The sequence below is a fragment of the Danio rerio genome, chromosome 16 (assembly GCF_049306965.1).
Source record: "Danio rerio strain Tuebingen ecotype United States chromosome 16, GRCz12tu, whole genome shotgun sequence".
Classification (NCBI taxonomy): Eukaryota; Metazoa; Chordata; class Actinopteri; order Cypriniformes; family Danionidae; genus Danio; species Danio rerio.
In genome coordinates, this window is record NC_133191.1 from 38567501 (window position 1) to 38585944 (window position 18444).

Below are 18444 nucleotides of genomic sequence, written 5' to 3' on the forward strand. Positions count from 1 at the left end.
TAGAATCATGCTAACAACATGTTAATTCATGCTAGAATTGTGCTAATTCATGCTAAAATCATGCTAGTAACATGCTAATTCATAATGGAATCGTGCTAAAACATGCTAATTCATGCTAGAATCATGCTAACAACATGCTAATTCATGCTAAAATCATGCTAGTAACATGCTAATTCATGTTAACAACATTCTAATTCATGCTAAAATGATGCTAGTAAAATGCTAATTCATGCTAGAATCATGCTAACAACATGCTATTTCACGCTAGAATCATGCTAATAACATGCTAATCTATCTATCTATCTATCTTTTCATACTTTTTAAAACTGTTTAAACTAAATAAACAATTACCGTCAGGCTTTCACAAGCCAGCCTCAAAGTTTGTTCTCAAACTTTAAGAATCTAGTTATTATTTTTATTTATTATTCTTCTTCTGAGACTAAAATTCAAAATCTATCTGCTCCTTGAACTTTCAAACTATTACCACCAAACTCACACCAGACCTCCAAACTGGTCTGACTCTTTATGCTATATCTTTTCCGACTGATCCGACTTTCGGTTTTCCGAAAAACGTCCCGGGACTGTCGGAAAAATCCCATAGACTTAACATTGGATCAAACTTTGTGACCTCATAACTCTGCGTCAGACTGTTGCACAGACTTCTAACTGGGCTCATTTAACTCAGACTATCAAACTGCCAATGACTGATCACCTTTAAACTTTCTAGCCACGCCCTAGCAACCACTTTTGGACCCTAGTAACTGTCCCATAGACTTCAATTCAATAGACTCTCATTGACTTAACATGGGATCAAACTTTGTGAGCTCATAACTCTGAATCAGACTGTCCTACAGACTAATGGCTGAGCTCATTTAACTCCGAATACCAAACTGCCAATAACTGATGAGCTTTTAACTTTCTAGCCACTCCCCTAACTACCACATACTGCACCCTAGCAACTGTCCCATAGACTTCCATTACAAAGACTCTCATTGACTTTACATGGGATCAAACTTTGTGTGCTCATAACTCTGAAACAGACTATCCTACAGACTAATGGCTGAGCTCATTTAACTCCGACTACCAATCTGCCAATAACTGATGAGCTTTTAACTTTGTAGCCACACCCCTAACTACCACATACTGCACCCTAGCAACTGTCCTGTAGACTTCCATTACAAAAGACTCTCATTGACTTTACATGGGATCAAACTTTGTGAGCTCATAACTCTGAAACAGACTGTCATAGAGACTAATGGCTGAGCTCATTTAACTCTGACTACCAATCTGCCAATAACTGATGAGCTTTTAACTTTCTAGCCACACCCCTAACTACCACATACTGCACCCTAGCAACTGTCCCGTAGACTTCTATTACAAAAGACTCTCATTGACTTTACATGAGATCAAACTTTGTGAGCTCATAACTCTACATCAGACTGTTATAGAGACTAATGGCTGAGCTCATTTAACTCAGTCTAGCCAGCAGCCAATCACTGATGGCCTTTTAACTTTCTAGCCACACCCCTAACTACCACATACTGCACCCTAGCAACTGTTCTACAGACAGTAATTAGCTGTGCTATTAAATGCTTATAATTCTAACATGCTAATGACATGCCAATCATGCTAGCAACATGCTACTCATATGCTAATCATGCTAATGACATGCTAACTCATACTGGAAACATGCTAATGACATGCTAATTTGTACTAGAATAATGCTAGTAACATGCTAATTCATACTAGACTGATGTTAATAACTGGCCTACATGCATATCTTTGCTTAGCATTGTCCTATTGACTTGGGGGATGGCTCATCTGACTCAGACAACCAATAAGCATCTCAATATGATAATGAAGCTCACAAGCCACGCCCCCAAATTGATTCCATAGACTTCCATTAAAATAGGCCAAGATGCATATCTTTGCATAGCAGTGTCATAGAGACATGGGGGTTGGTTCATTTGACTTAGACAGCCAACCACATTCAAGTGCACTCTGTAACCTCGCCCATAGCAACAAAACAAAGTACCCTAGCAACCATTCATCAACAGCTATATCTCAGCATCCGAATATCATAGAGACTTGGAGATTGGCTCGTTTGACTCATGCTAGCAAACGGAACTTCCTATATGCTACAAATGCTAGCAGTGATTAGCTACATGCTAATATTGACTAGCCAAGTACTGTAACTTGCTAGACATGCTTACTTAGTATAAATGTTTTATCAAGCATGTATGTGAGGCTTGCCTAGTAACCACCCAGGGTACCCTAGCAACTGCCTAGCAACCACCCAAATTACACTAGCAACTGCCTAGCAACCGCATAGCAACGGCCTAGTAATGCCTTAGTAAGGGCCTAGCGACCACTTAGGACACCCTAGCATCCGCCTAGCAATGCCTTAGCAACCAATTAGAATACCCTAGCAACCACCTAGCAACCACTTGGGACACCTTAGCAACCGCCTAGCAACACCTTAGCAACCCCCTAGCAACCGCTCAGAACACCCTAGCAACTGCCTAGCAACGCCTTAGCAACCACCTAGCAACCACTCAGGACACCCTAGCAACCACCTAGCGATGCCTTAGCAACCACCTAGCAACCACTCAGGACACCCTAGCAACCCCCTAGCAACGCCTTAGCAACCACTCAGAATACCCTAGCAACTACCTAGCAACCACTTAGGACACCTTAGCAACCACCTAGCAACATCTTAGCAACCACCTAGCAACCACTCAGAACACCCTAGCAACCGCCTAGCAACACCTTAGCAACCACCTAGCAACCACTCAGGACACCCTAGCAACTGCCTAGCAACGACTTAGCAACCACTCAGAATACCCTAGCAACCACCTAAGCATGCTATGTGACATGCTAATTCATACTAGAATCATGCTAGTAACATGCTAATTCATACTACAATCATGCTCATAACATGCTAATTTATAATAGAATCTTGCTAATAACATGCTAATTCATGCTAGAATCATGCTATTAACATGCTAATTCATGCTAGAATCATGCTAGTAACGTGCTAATTCATGCTAGAATCATTATAGTAACATGCTAAATTATACTAGATTCATGCTAGTAACATGCTAATTCATACTAGAATCATGCTAGTAACATGCTAATGCATGCTAGAATCATGCTAGTAACATGCTAATTCATACTATAATCATGCTAATAACATGCTAATTCATGCTAGAATCATGCTAGTAACATGCTAATTCATACTACAATAATGCTAATAACATGCTAATTCACGCTAGAATCATGCTAATTCATACTAGAATCATGCTAGTAACAGGCTAATTCATACTAGAATCATGCTAGTAACATGCTAATGCATGCTAGAATCATGCCAGTAACATGCTAATTCATGCTAGAATCATACTAGTAACATGCTAATTCATGCTAGAATCATGCTAGTAGCATGCTTATTCATACTAGAATCATGCTAGTGACATGCTAATTTATTCTAGAATCATGCTAGTAACATGCTTATTCATGCTAGAATCATGCTAATAACATGCTAATTCATACTAAAATCATGCTAATAACATGCTAATTTGTACTACACTCATGCTAATAACATGCTAATCCATGCTAGAATCATGCTAATTCATGCTAGAATCATGCTAATAACATGCTACTTATACTTTTTCAAACTTTTTTTAAACTAAATAAACTATTACCAACAGGCTTTGTCAAGCCAGCCTCAAAGTTTGTCTCGACGAACTTTACTGTCTAGTTTATTCTGAATTAATTACACATTTTTATCAACAACTTCAACATAGTAAAAACAAAAATCAATTATGCATTTCGCAGAGTTTTTGACAACATAACTGTAAACAAAAAGTATAAGCACAATCAGAATCTGTAAGGTGTTTATCAAATGGAAAGAGGTTCCATTACCTTGATCTCTCCTCCAACTTTTGATCCTAAAATTTAAACCTTCAGTTTTATAAAGAGACTTTTATTGACATTTTTGTAGCAATATATGAAACAATATATACCCAGCTTGAATCTGGGTTGTCCTGTAAAGTTTAGCGCAAAAACCAGGTAATGAGCTGACAGAAATTCTGTTGTTTTATTGATTGACATAAACCCTGCAAACAAACTAAAATGTTAAACAAGAAGTCCATAAAGCAGGATATTTGTTCCACGTGGATCTTAAACTCTATCTAAAAGTTCAAGGAAATGGCATGTTATAAACCAAAACATTACGAGCGGTCTCATCATCTGTGTTATGTACTGTACACAACCAGAAAATTACAGCGGAAGGTGACGAAGAGAATGAAATAGCAAAAGAGGGAGAGGTCTGAAAAACCACTCACAATGAATGAGAGAATAAAGAGTCACAGAATCACAAAGGATCTTTTCTACTGGGAGGACATTTTGCATCCTCAGATCATTGTACTTGGCAGGAACTGGCAAATCAGATAAATGCTTCAGACAAGAGCTCACCCCATTTGTTTAAAGAAAGGGTACAAAGAAAATGCCACTGGGCCACATAGATTATAAAAAAGCACTGAAACAAGCAAAGACCTTCAAAACAGGTCATGAAGACAAAAGACCAGCCTGAGGATTCACTATTGCATCACAAACATTACAGCAGAAAAGACATGTTTAGTATGGTGAAGGTTGCAAGAAATTTGCTGAAGCGATTTATAAATTTAAATAAGATGTACATGCTTTAATTATATTACAATCCAACAAAAAGAAACAATATTATATTATAATATAACACAAAAATATATACAACACAGGCTCATTCTGAAAACGTAGCTCTATACACGTTTCTGGAGATCGCAAATTATGTAGCCAGAAGTACGTATGGCTGCATTTCATTTTTAAAACAAACGCTATGGGGAAATATGATGCCATTCCTTTTCGCGTTTTACCAGCTGATCACTTACCTCCATATGGACGGCTGAATAAAAAATGAGAAATGAATGAAAAACGAAAGCGGCAAACTCTCTCTCTCCTTTTACCTGCTGATGTGTTCGTGAGGTAACGTTTTATCTCCTCTCTCGGCTGTTACAACAAAAACATTACTTGTGGATCCAGACACGAGCAAGTTTTTTCTACCATGTTGCCATCTATAATGTATCAGCTGATTGCCAAGGTCATTAAACATCAGTGCAGAGCCGTACTGACCGTTAGAGCCAATCGCAGCCTTTTTTGTTAGGCGTGTGTTCAATTTCTTCAGCTCTTCAGTGTTGGACTCTCAGTAGTGATTATTGAACCGCACTGAACTGAGCTTAACTGAACTTAAACACTGAAAAATGAACTGCACTGCTTCAATTTTCTTTAACCTTCTATGTAAAGCTGCTTTGACACTATCTACATTGTAAAAGCACTATACAAATAAAGGTGAATTTATATATATATATATATACATATAAATATGTGCGCATGTGTGTGTGTGTGTGGGTGTGTGTGGATGATGGAACATTTTTTATTAATATTTTGATTATTAAATAACCAAAATATGTGGGAAATAAAGTAATTTGAACAATAAGTGGCACCTTTCCATGTATATAAAATCCCTTTTGTTGATTTTGTTTGATGCAAACATGTCTTTTGTAATCATAAATAAAAATAAATGTAATCCCGATTCCCAAATTAGTTTTTAATTAGTTAAAAAAAAAGAAAAAAGTTGGAGAGTTGGAGAGACCATGCACTTTCATATTCCTCAAGTTTCTTCTAAAACGACCAAGAATCACAGTCTCTAAATGTCTTAATTTAAAGCACTTAATTCTTTTGCGCTTAACCAATCTTCAGCATTCAAATGCTTCTCTACATCCTAAATAACCCAGTGCTCTATTCAACATGACTGGATTCCGACCTCAATGACCTTAATTAACTGTCCTTTGAGGAAATCTTAGCACAGAAAACACACTCCATGCAATTATGTCCTTGGCTGTTGTGCCCTCTCTCAGAATGAAGCTTTCAGGAGCTGAGAGGGACTCTTGAGTGACTGGCTGGCTTTTCTAATGACTGACAAAATGCCTGAAAAAGCAGAAGGTACTCAAAGTCCTGCATTCAGACAGGCCAAATGCACCATCACTGACCAAAAACTGGTCTTCTGAACATCGCCCAAGTACCTTTGGACTAAGAGGGATCTATTTAAAAGATATAAGTGGACGGTCTAAAGCGCACTATGCAGGTGTTGTGTCCGAATCCACTTTAGCTATTTTAAGGATGGGAAAAAGGGTCTGCGCACCCAGAACATGGTCTAAATGGGTTGTCCTTATTCTCCTAAAGAGTTATGAGTGGGTTTGGGTATAACATGCATTAAAGCAATTAAAATCTCATCTCCCATTCTCTTTAAAAGCTACTTGTGGTTGCGCCAAACAGATTCGCTATTTACATGGTGGACTTTGTAAGTGGAAAACCTGAACACTTCACTAGCAAGGTTAAAGCGCACAACAAGATCATCCCAAGAATGAGCCAGATTCCACCAAAGCTCCCTGAACTGAAGAAGCACTTGTGAAAGTAGGGTTTATGTAGGCAGTACTAATCTTTTATGATGATGTATCCCTTATTTGTCACATACACTTTTACATGTAGCGAAATTGGACCCCCTTGACTATACACATCACACATTTCAGGGGAAGGCAGGTCAGATGACAGGTAGCTTTTAGAAAGACGAAATAAGATACATTTGGGGAGAGGAAGGTGAAAAAAATCTCCTCTCAGACTGTCCATGAAGTAGGGCAGTGTGAGATCATGGGGAAAAAAGCCCCAGCAACAAGTAAACACATGGACATAACATCACAACAAGGAATGGGAAAAGGGAATGTGGATAGTCTGATGAAGGTGGCAGCCATCTGGTCCTGCAGCCATTTTACTTTTACATTTTAATCCTTAAATTAATCATATTTAAAGATATTAATGTGCTGCTGTGCATTCCTGGGTGTGTATTAAGCATTATGTACATGCGTTTTAAACCTGTATATCAAAGGCTGGCCTATCACATGCTTCCTTTAAATAACAAAAAAATGTGCATTTACTTTAGACCAGCTTTTAGATGGACGTTGGCACTGTCCATTTCAGTAGCTACAAAATAGCAATAATAGCATGAAAATACATGAATCTAGTTAGCTTTTTTATGAACTATTAAAATAAATAAATGAAATCTGTTTTACACTTTTATTGATAATATTTTATGCTTTGATCTTTGACATCCATGTTTATGGATTTCCTCTGCAAAGCCTAACATGATTTTCCTCCTTTGCAAAGAAAATCTGCTCTAAAATTTCAATCAACATTTGCAGAAAATTCTCTCGCGCTTGGCAGGTGTTCATACCCTGTGTGGATATAATTCAAAAAGGCACTGCAGAGACGCCCTTTGGTCTCGATCATTGTTTACCATCACCGCTGAAATTACTATGCTTAAAAACCAAGTATATTCGCCACCCACACAGTGTAAACACCTGCAATCCTCTGATACGCGGCGCTGCACAGCAGACACCAAACAAAGTTAAGGCAAAAAAGCTTCCTGAAAATAAAAATGAAAGAAGCGTAGCCTCGGGCATTACTGTTTGTAAGGAGGAGAACAAATCATAGAGTGCACTGTCGAGATGAATGCAAAAAAGCTGCACCTGGCAAGGCTAGATTTAACGTGGGAGACTCTAACCAAGCCGAGATCTTCCTAAACTCGCTAAACTTAAGGGCTTCTAAGTGCCCTCCTGTTCCTGGAGTCTCTGACGAACTGTTTCACTGTCATTTTTCACATCCAAACACCAGCCTCAGATCCTCTCGGGTGCCAAATTTCCATCAGGGGCCCCTTGAAATTGGAACCTTTTTTTTTCTGAAATCCTCACATAAATCACTGAGGAATGGAGCAGCCTTCCAGAGACAACAAAAGGAAAAGCTAGCACCAGTTCGCTCTGTTGTCGTACGCTCATTTCCCATCAGATGTTGACTCTGCCGTTTGAAGAAAAGGAGGAGAAAGCGCTCTGGCAGTCCCCCTTTCCCAAACCCCCTCCTCGCACCTTTTATAAGTCCAGAGCAGTTTGACAAGCGAGTCCAAAGAAAACATTTCTCGACAAGAGACGGACTGCCTCTGATGCCGGAGGGACGAGCGCTCTCAGCTGTTGCTTTCCAAAGCCTCTCCGACACATTTCCTCATTATTTCTGAGGCGCTAAATGCAGTCAGCAACCGAAAGGAAAAAAAATAAAAGGTCCTCTGAGCTTCCACTGCAGATGGAAGTGCGGAAGGTAAAAAAAGACACTGTGCAATTTCTTTAATTACAAAGGAAATAAAATTGTGGTCACCAGGGTCCTCGTTGCCTCCTGTTTTACAGGTACTCTGCAATTAGCTCAGGTCAAAGACTGTAGATGGCAGGTTGAATCTGATTAATGAATCTGTTTGATGTGTAATATCTGGGTGCCCGAGACATCTGAGCCCTCCTACCGCGGCCGCCCGCCTACACCTGGGCACCAGGGCGGTCTTATTGATGTTCTGGCATGCTGTATTATCTCAGAATCAGTGGGGAAAACCCTCTAAAACTTCATCTGCACTTTTAATATGCTTCACTATAATAATACATCCTTTGTGCTCTGCTTCTGAAAAAAAAACACCTGGCTGTACCTACGTTTAAGCAGATGCATTTGAAAGCAGGGTTTTTTTCCGTTCAGACACTCTCTCAGTCTACAATTAAATTTTAAAGTAGTTTCCTGAAGTCAACAAAACAACATAAAATGCCTTAATCTTCTTACTGAAAATGCATAAAATGCTACAAGGCTTGATCAGAAGACACAAAGGTAGCAGACAAAGGTTTTCACACTATTCTTCTGCCACTAATCATAAATAATACCAATATAGTTTTTTGGTAAAAAAATAATAACGTTAAATGTTATTATTGTCATAACAAATAAAACATAATGAGGTAATCACAAACAATACGTAAAAAAGGTGCATATTAAATATAGTTTTAAAATTATAGCTTATGAAATTTAATTTGCTGATTATTGACATGTTACAAATAATTTTTTTTTTCGTTCTGTTGAACACAAAAGAAGATATTTTGAAGAACTTTTGCAAACCACTGACTAGCCTAGCATTTGTTTTTCTTACTCTTGTTGTCAGTGGTCACTAGTCTCCAACATTCTTTAAAATATATTATTTTGTGTTCAACAGAAGAAAAGAAACACTTAAACTAGTTTGGAACAAGTCAAAGGTGAGTAAATGATCACTTTCAGATACAACAGTTTTAAGCTAGTGAGAAATACAACATGATTAATAGATTGAAAGAAAACAAAACCCTGCAGAGTCTTCAGTATATAAATTACATTTAAATATTTTCTTGTTAAAGCTACACAAGCTATTAAGTTGTTTAGCTTTTTCTTTTGTTGTCTGATTTTCATTAATGACACTAACAGTAGCAGGTTTATTAACCTATACTGACTTAAAGACCTAACACAAACCCATATAATGATACCCGATAATGATAACTCTTTATTTTACCTATTTTTACCTCAAAAGTAGGGCTGGGCCGATAAACGATATTATATTAAATCATAATCAATAAAATATGTCAATAACAATAAGCTCTGGACTTTTTTACTTTATATCGATCTAAGAGTCAATCACACTGCAAAAATGTGCAACAATGGGAATCTAAAAGTGCGTTGATATTAGAGATCGAACTTTCAGCCATCATTTAATAGACCCTCTAACTTTTGTGGCTTCAGTCATTGTTGTGGTACTCTTTTAAACCTGGAAGCATTAACAACTTCTATCGAAATATATACATTATCTTTATTGTTCAATATGGAAAATAATTATCGAGATTGCATTTTTGCCATATCGCCGAGGCCTACCTCAAAGCACTTCAACCTCTCAGGTATACCACTCTTTATTTCTCATGTATGTTTCATAACTAGAGGTAATACTGTGCTACCCCAATATGTTTACAAACCCAGATAGAAATGAGAACTGCACAATTTCTAACATTATACACACCATTTCCACACTCACATTTGGTCTTAAACAACTCTGCTCTCATTTTATTCTGGACAGTAATTGAGAGTAAATTTATTATCAACTAAATCTTTACTAACACAGATGCAGTCTTTAAAAGCATGTTTCATAATTCATACCCTAAGGTTATTTGCATGATGACCACAAATGAAAGCTGCTTTCCTCGTCATAAACTCGATACACTCGAAAATGGAAAGCAATTTGATGCCCATGCCATGCTTTGTACTACAAGAAACAGTTGAGGTCTAAGCTATAACTAAGCTCAAGGACCGACAGTCCAGCAAACCTGAGGAAGCCAATTAGGTACACTAAAAAAAGTGAAACTGCTGTGTCTTTCATCCAAAGAATTTTTTCTTGGATTAAGTGAAAAATTACAGTTTCTGATTTGAATTCCATTTATTCAAAAAAATGAAAATTCTAAGCATTTATTTTTCCCTAAGTAGTATTTTTGCTTTAAACCAGCAGTTTTCGTGTCATGTGGCCAGGTAGCTATTTGCCCTCTACCATTACTCGATTCGAATATGAAGACGGTCAAAGTAAATCTCTTTTAGACGAGGTACACATTCAAAATCTTTTTCATGTAACATAAACTGAGCTTTTATCCTAAGCATCCTTGACAGCAGTATCTTTTTTAGAAACATGTTTCTATTTCTGCCACGTCACGCCTTGAACAGCAGTAACCTATAAAATGACTCTGCCTGAGGTAATGCTCATATGCTTTTCAATTTTTATGTATTTCTAATGGGAGTTTGATTACCATCTTGCATGACATTTATAGACATGCTAAATCACCAGAAGATAGTTTACCTCAGATCTTGTAAATAAAATAATTAGCAATAGCATAGCCTAGCGTTACATTTATTTGCATTAGTTCGGTTAAATTTTAGTTCAATTTATTTAATTTCAAACTTTAATTTAATTCTATATATTTTTTAAAAATCCGTTTAAATATTAAAGCTGAACCAAAGTGATTGAATTAATTCATGGTGTCTATAAAAGCAATGTTTTAGCTTTGAGTGAATTTATTTTTTATTTTCCTTAGGCAGAATAAATATTATGATTAATATTAAATCCTTTTTTCAGTTTCAACCAATTAAAAACTATAATTTGAGGAAAATCAATAAATATAGCTCTAACAAACTACAGTCATTTTATTATTTAAGTTAGTACTAAGCAAAAACATACTCTGACATAAGGATAAAAAGATCTATGTTGTACAATTAATTTATTAATTTTCCTTTGACTTAGGCCCTTATTTATCAGAGGTCGCCACAGTGGAATGAACCACCAACTATTCTAGCATTTATTTTACGCAGCAAATGCCCTTCCAGCCGCAACCCAGCCCCGGGCAACATCCAAACACACTCACATTCACACACATACACTTTGGCCAATTTTTTAGTTCATCCAATTGACCCATAGAGCAGGTCTTTGGACTGTGGGGGAAACCCATGTGAACAGAGGGAGAACATGCAAACAGAAATGCCAACTGGCCCAGCCAAGACCCCTCTATGTTGTACCAAAAATTAAAAAAAAAACAAAACAATGTAGTAGTGGTCTCTATAGTAAACAATATTTTTAGTTTGTGTGAATGTCATTTATCTTCTTGAAAAAAAATTTTTCCAAACAATGTTTTTTTTTTTTTTACCTTATTTTAAAGTTTGAAGCAAAGCTAAATGATACATATTAAAACCCCTCTGATTTTTTTTTCTTTTTTAAATATTTCCTAAATGATGTTTAACAGAGCAAGGAAATGTTCACAGTAAGTCTGATCATATTTTTTCTTCTGGAGAAAGTCTTATTTGTTTTATTTCAGCTTTTTATTCTTAAAAGCAGATTTTAATATTTTAAAAACCATTTTAAGGTCAAAATTATTAGCCTCTTTAAGCTATTTTTTTTTCCGATAGTCTACAGAACAAACCATCATTATACAATTACTTGTCTAATTACACTAACCTGCCTAGTTAACCTAATTAAGCCTTTACTATATATCAACTGTACATTTTATTTGTAACATTACGTACAAATTTTACATTGGACAATTTTTTTTTTTCAGTGTACAGTGTAAGGACAGAAACTTGTCTTTTCCAAGCTTGGTTGATGGCATTTTGAAAAGCTCTTCCAACTCAAAGTGCACAAGATTTATGTCTTAATTTAAGTGAAAAACTGATATCAGCCAATTTAAACAGACTTCACATCGCCAAAGACCAATAGTAGCAATTTTGATTCAATATCATGCTTATTTAACAGTGTTGCACACATATTGAAATTTGGGCGGATCCTTTACAATAATATTTTATCATGTAATGTTTTGAAGCTGATAACAGATATAGTGGCTGATAGATTTTGTGAACTGAAAGAAAAACAAATAAAAAACAATATTGCAGATGTCCAGATGTGCTTTAAATAATAACAGATATAATTATTTTTAATACGTTTTAATAAAATAATTACTGTGACCACCAATAAAATAAAGAAACTGTTGGAGACAGAAGCTTTATAACAGTTAAAAGGGAAAATATATCCACAAATTTGTATCATGAAAAAAAAGATTATTGCTATGATAATGTGTAATACGTGCTTATATAGGTCATATTTGACTCTTCAAGCTGATAATGATAACATTAAAAAGTCACATTCAGCAGCTGAATATCGTGCATCCATGAAAAAGGGGTTACTTTAATTTCAGAAAATTGAATTTCCTTTTAATATTTTTATTAACATTTGCCAATGAATGACTTGTATGATCCAACCCACAAAACGTATTGTGCAATAAACAGAATATTATGAGAATACATTAGGAGTATAACCTAATCAGGGTTGTGATCTGATTTTTCAGGTTAATCCAGAATCCACACACCGATTCTGCAGAATAAAACATACAATTGCTGAACAACTAAACCAAGAGCAGTGCATGTCAAGCCTCCAGAGACGCCAGACAGCTACTGCAAAACCGCTCCAGCTTTAGTATAATTATCTTCATGTACTTTAATTATTTCACTATTCATCCTAATGATGTGCTTCATTCCCCTTATCATGAGAGAAATTCCTTGTGTCCGTTCCAGCATAGTGAAAAAGTTTGGATGCCGACAGCGTCTACGATTACAAAGAGAAGAACTAAAGAAAAAAAATATCCTTGATATGTTAAATCAATTATAGGCCAGCCAGGCAATCATTATGCTATTCAGAAGTAAGCTATATAATAAACATACAACAATATATATTATCTGCGATCGTGCTGAAAGTGCTTTTTCAAGTAATCTTCTTTAGGGCCCACGTTATCATCATTTGAAATACTGCTTTTTATCATGGACAAAGGATCATTTACACTTTTAGAAGAATTTAGACCCTGGAATCACCCTGGAAGCACTGCTTTTAAACTGTTAACCCCACATCACAATCATCAACATCCACACTAAGTTTGGACTAGGGCTGCACAGTACATTGATGGCCACTTTATTAGGTACACCTGTCCAACTGCTCATTAACACAAATTTCTAATCAGCCAATCACAGGCATGTACATGGTCAAGACGATGTGCTGCAGTTCAAACCGAGCATCAGAATGGGGAAGAAAGGTGATTTAAGTGACTTTGGACATGGCACGGTTGTTGGTGCCAGACGGGCTGGTCTGAGTATTTCAGAAACTGCTGATCTACTGGGATTTTCACACACAATCATCTCTAGGGTTTACAAAGAATGGACCAAAAAAAGAGAAAATATCCATCGAGCGGCAGTTCTGTGGGCGCAAATGCTTTGTTGATGCCAGAGGTCAGAGGAGAATGGCAAGACTGAAGATTGAAAAAACGTTGCCTGGTCTGATTCTCAATTTCTACTGTGATGTTCGGATGGTAGGGTCAGAATTTGGCATCAACAACATAAAAACACAGCTCAATCCAGCATTATATAAATGGTTCAGGCGATGGTGGTGGTGTAATGGTGTGGGGGATATTTTCTTGGCACACTTTGGGCCCATTTGTACCAATTGAGCATCGTGCCAACGCCCCAGCCTACCTGAGTATTGTTGCTGATTATGTCCATCCCTTCATGGCCATAGTGTACCCATCTTCTGATGGCTACTTCCAGCAAGATGACGTGCCATGTCATAAAATGCAAATCATCTCAGACTGGTTTCTTGAACATGACAATGAGTTCACTGTCCTCAAATGGCCTCCACAGTCTCTACATCAAAATCCAATAGAGCACCTTTGGGATATGGTGGAACGGGACATTCACATCATGGATGTGCAGCAGACAAATTTGCAACAACTACGTGATGCTATCATGTCAATATGGACCAAAATCTCTGAGGAATATTTCCAGTAGCTTGTTGAATCTATGTCAAGGGTTAAGGCAATTCTGAAGGCAAAAGCGGGTCCAACCTGGTACTAGTAAGGTGTACCTAATAAAGTGACCATTAAGTGTATATTGTTTCACAATAGTCATATTGCAGCATGTGCAATGTTGAGTTATGATTATTGTTGACCAGAAGAAACAGTTCATTGCATAAGAGAATTGTGTAGTTTAACCAAAATGAAGTGAAAGTTTTTCATTTGCACGTTTTCAAGGCCTGACAAAGTTTAAAGTATTGAAGCACAAGAAATGTAACTGTTCGTAACATTAATAAAGAATAACATTATTGAATTATTTATACAGTAAAGACTTTTGCAGTGTTATATTAAAATTAATTATTTAAATTCTCTACCTGAATACTATTTGGCTGCCCTGAAAACCATAAAACACTGTTTATTTCACTTTTATCTTTGCTTTTTTTTTTCGTATTTGCTTGTAATTTATCATTTTATGTATGATTCACTTTCCTACAGAATCATCCCAATCATTCTAAATGAATACAGTTTTTTAAAATAGCAGTTTTCAAGTCATCTGGCAAAATTGTAAATATATATTTTTATATATATGTTCAATTTCATGCAGTTATGGATATACTGCATTTTTTAAATAAAGAATCATTTCAGAAAAAAAATTATGGTACTTTCTTCGCCATCGTTATCATTGTTCAACCAGTCAGCGATATTGACTACTCACTAAACACCGAATGAAGCACATAATTCTTATATGCATGCTGAGAGCATACAGTATGTATGGTCACATGATGTACGTTTTCATTGTTATAATGAAGATCTTTTCCGAAACCCCTGTATGGACATGGATTGTTTTCATTCTAAAATGCCATCTAAAGGACATTAGTGTAAATGAGGCTCAAGTTAAAGATTTCCAAAGTGAAACAGCAGTGTATTAACACCCAGGATTAATTGTTAACCCTGGGTAAATTATAAGCAGTGTGAAGCCCAATATAACCCAGGATTCTTATAAATAAGGTTTTCAATTGTTAAAAAAAAAAAAAAAAAAAACTTCTTACAACTCATTCAACATTTTACATAATCAGCTAATCCACTCATTTTTACAAGTACACTCAAAATAATGATGAACAGCTCACAAATGACAAGCATAGAGCTTGACAGGGATGGTGTGAACAGCTAAAAATGAAGCAGACACTTGGATACAATGCCTGTATTCATCTCCCATCAGGTCACTCGTCGCTGCCTTCTGTCAACAAGGCCATGCGAAAACAAAAGACAACAAAAACAAATGGCGGAAACAGCAACCGAACACAATAAGAATGGATTACAGCAAGCGAATCAGGCCAGAAAGCCACAGAAACTAGGATTAGACGGCAGCTGAAGAACAGAGGGAATGCACAGACCGCAGCAGTAGTCACAGAACCCTACAGCTACTTGACAGCTTGCTAAATGGAAGCCATTTAGTTAACTGAAAATCAATAGCTTCCTCAAACGGATCATGATTGTTTGTCAAGTTTCTTTGGCCGAATCATGCGACATGTGTCCTACAGCCTGGCTCAGAGGGAGTGGTCCATTATGAGCAATCATAACGCCGCACTGTGCAGTTTTGCTGTACCTGCTCTGTCTTAATACTATACTCACTGACAGTGTGGAGGAGGAAGCAGTTCATAATCTCTGTGCGTGTGTGGATCAGGTTATGCCTATGAGGATAGTAAAATCCTGAAATCAAAAACCGTGGCAAGCAGCCAATGTTCTTCATGAAGAAACTAGCCTAAAAGACATGGGCACACATGGAAAATAATGTAAATTTCAAACATGCAAAAAGGTTCGTTGGTCTCCAAGTATGGTCAGATTGGCCTGTTGGCAGGTTTTCATGAAATTCTGGTTAAACCACCTGATCGTGTTGCTTGACCAGACCAGGAGACCAGCTTAAACCAGGCCACCATTAGATATTAAAAATTACTCAATTTAATGGGTGTAAAATATGTCATTTTTTTACGATTTAAAATGTCTGTTGACCACAATTTTCACACTATCATTTATCATTTAGATAAAAAGTTAAATAGCCATCCTCATCTCATTTGCTAGTCTGGTTGTGTGCGTGCACACACTGCTAAAACCAGGCAAAACCAGCTTGACCAGATAAGAAGACCAGCTCAAAATAATTAAAACCAGTTAATCATCAGGGTATGTTTAGGTAAGAGCACATTCACGTAGACAATAATGCACTAAAAATTGAACCATTTTCCAGCATTGTAAAAAATTATGTCTGTTCTCCATGATTTATAAAAACAATTAAAACCTCTGTAATACAACATGCATGTCAGGTCAATATTGGCGATGAGCAGCTAAAACACAGGAGTGAGGGGGGGGGGTTAATACATGCATATAGATTATACATATTTTGCATATGGCATCACAGTTGTCACAAAATAGTTTTCTTGTATTTTAGTTCTTTTTAATTGTCTTTTGTTGTCAAACGTTGCATTATAAGGTCCCCTAACTAGCATTTTCATTTAAATGATAAACATAATGTTTATCAAGATTTATTTTTTAAGATGAAAATGATATCACAAAAACCAGTAATGTGATTTTTTTTTCTGCATTATTACAATTTGGAAAAATGGCTAATTTCATTATGTACAATTTCTATTTGGACTTTTTATTAATTCAGATGTGAATTGTCCCCATCTTCAAATTGCAATGCAAAGAAACAAACAAACCAGCCCAAGATGGAGTGTGGATCTCCCAGATATGGCAGATGTTGTGCACATACAGGGAAAACAAACGAAAGCCAGCTTTGAGGAGAGCACATATAAGCAGCTAAAACCAGCAAGCCACTAGCAGGTGATTTATTTATTTTTTGTATTCGTTCTAGCATTTGTGCATTTTCTTATTTAAATGTAAATTTACTGAATAAATAAATAAATAAATAAATAAATAAATAAATAAATAAATAAATAAATAAATAAATAAATAAATAAATAAACAAACTAGCCTAAGATGGAGTATGGATCTCCCAGATAAGGCAGATTTATGCTTGTATAGGGAAAACAAACGAAAGCCAGCTAGATGAAGAAAGCACAAACCAGCAAGCCACTAGCAGGTGATTTATTTATTTGTATTCATTACAGGTTTCAATCTTTTCTCATTTAAAATATAAATTTAATGACAATTTCAAAAGTAAATAAATCAATAAATAAATAATAAACAAACCAGTCTAAGTTGTAGATCTCCCAGATAAGGCAGATTTTGTGCACATACCTGTACATGAAAAACAAATGCAGCTAGATGAGGCCAGCTAGATGAGGAGAACACATGTAACCAGCTAAAACCAGTATGCCACTAGCAGCTGATTTATTTATTTACATGTTCTTTCTTCAAATGCAAATTTCCTGGCAATCAATCAATCAATCAATCAATCAATCAATCAATAAACAAATTATTAAACAACCAATCAGCCTAAACTGGTGTTATTTGTTCTCCCAGCATTCTCAGTATTTTGTTTCTACACTCAGTTAAACCAGGAAAACACCAGTATGACCAGATCATCGTTGACTGGGTAAAACCAGTAAACCATCTCAACCTCGTTTAAGGCTATTACCTCATCATTCCCTCACACAGTAAAAACCACAGAAGAGTGGCGCCAAACTCAATGTGGAAATATGTTATTGTTATGTTATTAGGTATGTTCTTCAACTGATAAACACATTTGGATAAAACATAAGAGCCTTTTGAACTGTATTCAGACTAGTATGACCAATTCATAAACAAGCTGTGATAATTCAGAAGCACAACCGGATATTTTATCAGCGGTTTACAGAATGAGGGATTCAGTTACATCACAGCGGGTCAAGCTATACTACACACTTCACACTGTAAGTTATCCTTTTAAACGCATAAAAAGTTGTATCTTGTTGTGAAAAGTGTATGAGGAATATATTGTGGTTTTGAATACATACGTTAGTCGAACGATAAGTAAAAATATGAGTCATTTTAAAATCAGTTGTTCGTTGTGACGTGTGAATTCGCTTCTAAACACAACTCGCTGTAAATCTTTTTGATAAGGATTACATTATTTAAAAGACAAATTTATGGCATAATATTAAAGCACGTCTGGTGC

At 36.3% G+C, this 18444-nt stretch overlaps 2 protein-coding genes across 30 annotated transcripts in view; one reads left to right on the forward strand and one right to left on the reverse strand.

Annotated features, from left to right (window-relative positions):
* The window catches only part of ptprub (protein tyrosine phosphatase receptor type Ub), a 442833-nt gene that overhangs the window by 423755 nt on the left and 634 nt on the right, over positions 1 to 18444 (reverse strand).
* The window catches only part of si:dkey-34d22.1, a 49481-nt gene continuing 48968 nt past the window's right edge, over positions 17932 to 18444 (forward strand). Inside the window, exon 1 of the mRNA XM_073926276.1 lies at positions 17932 to 18199. The gene's annotated coding sequence lies outside the window, so the exon portion shown is untranslated. The remainder of the gene's footprint in view (positions 18200 to 18444) is intronic.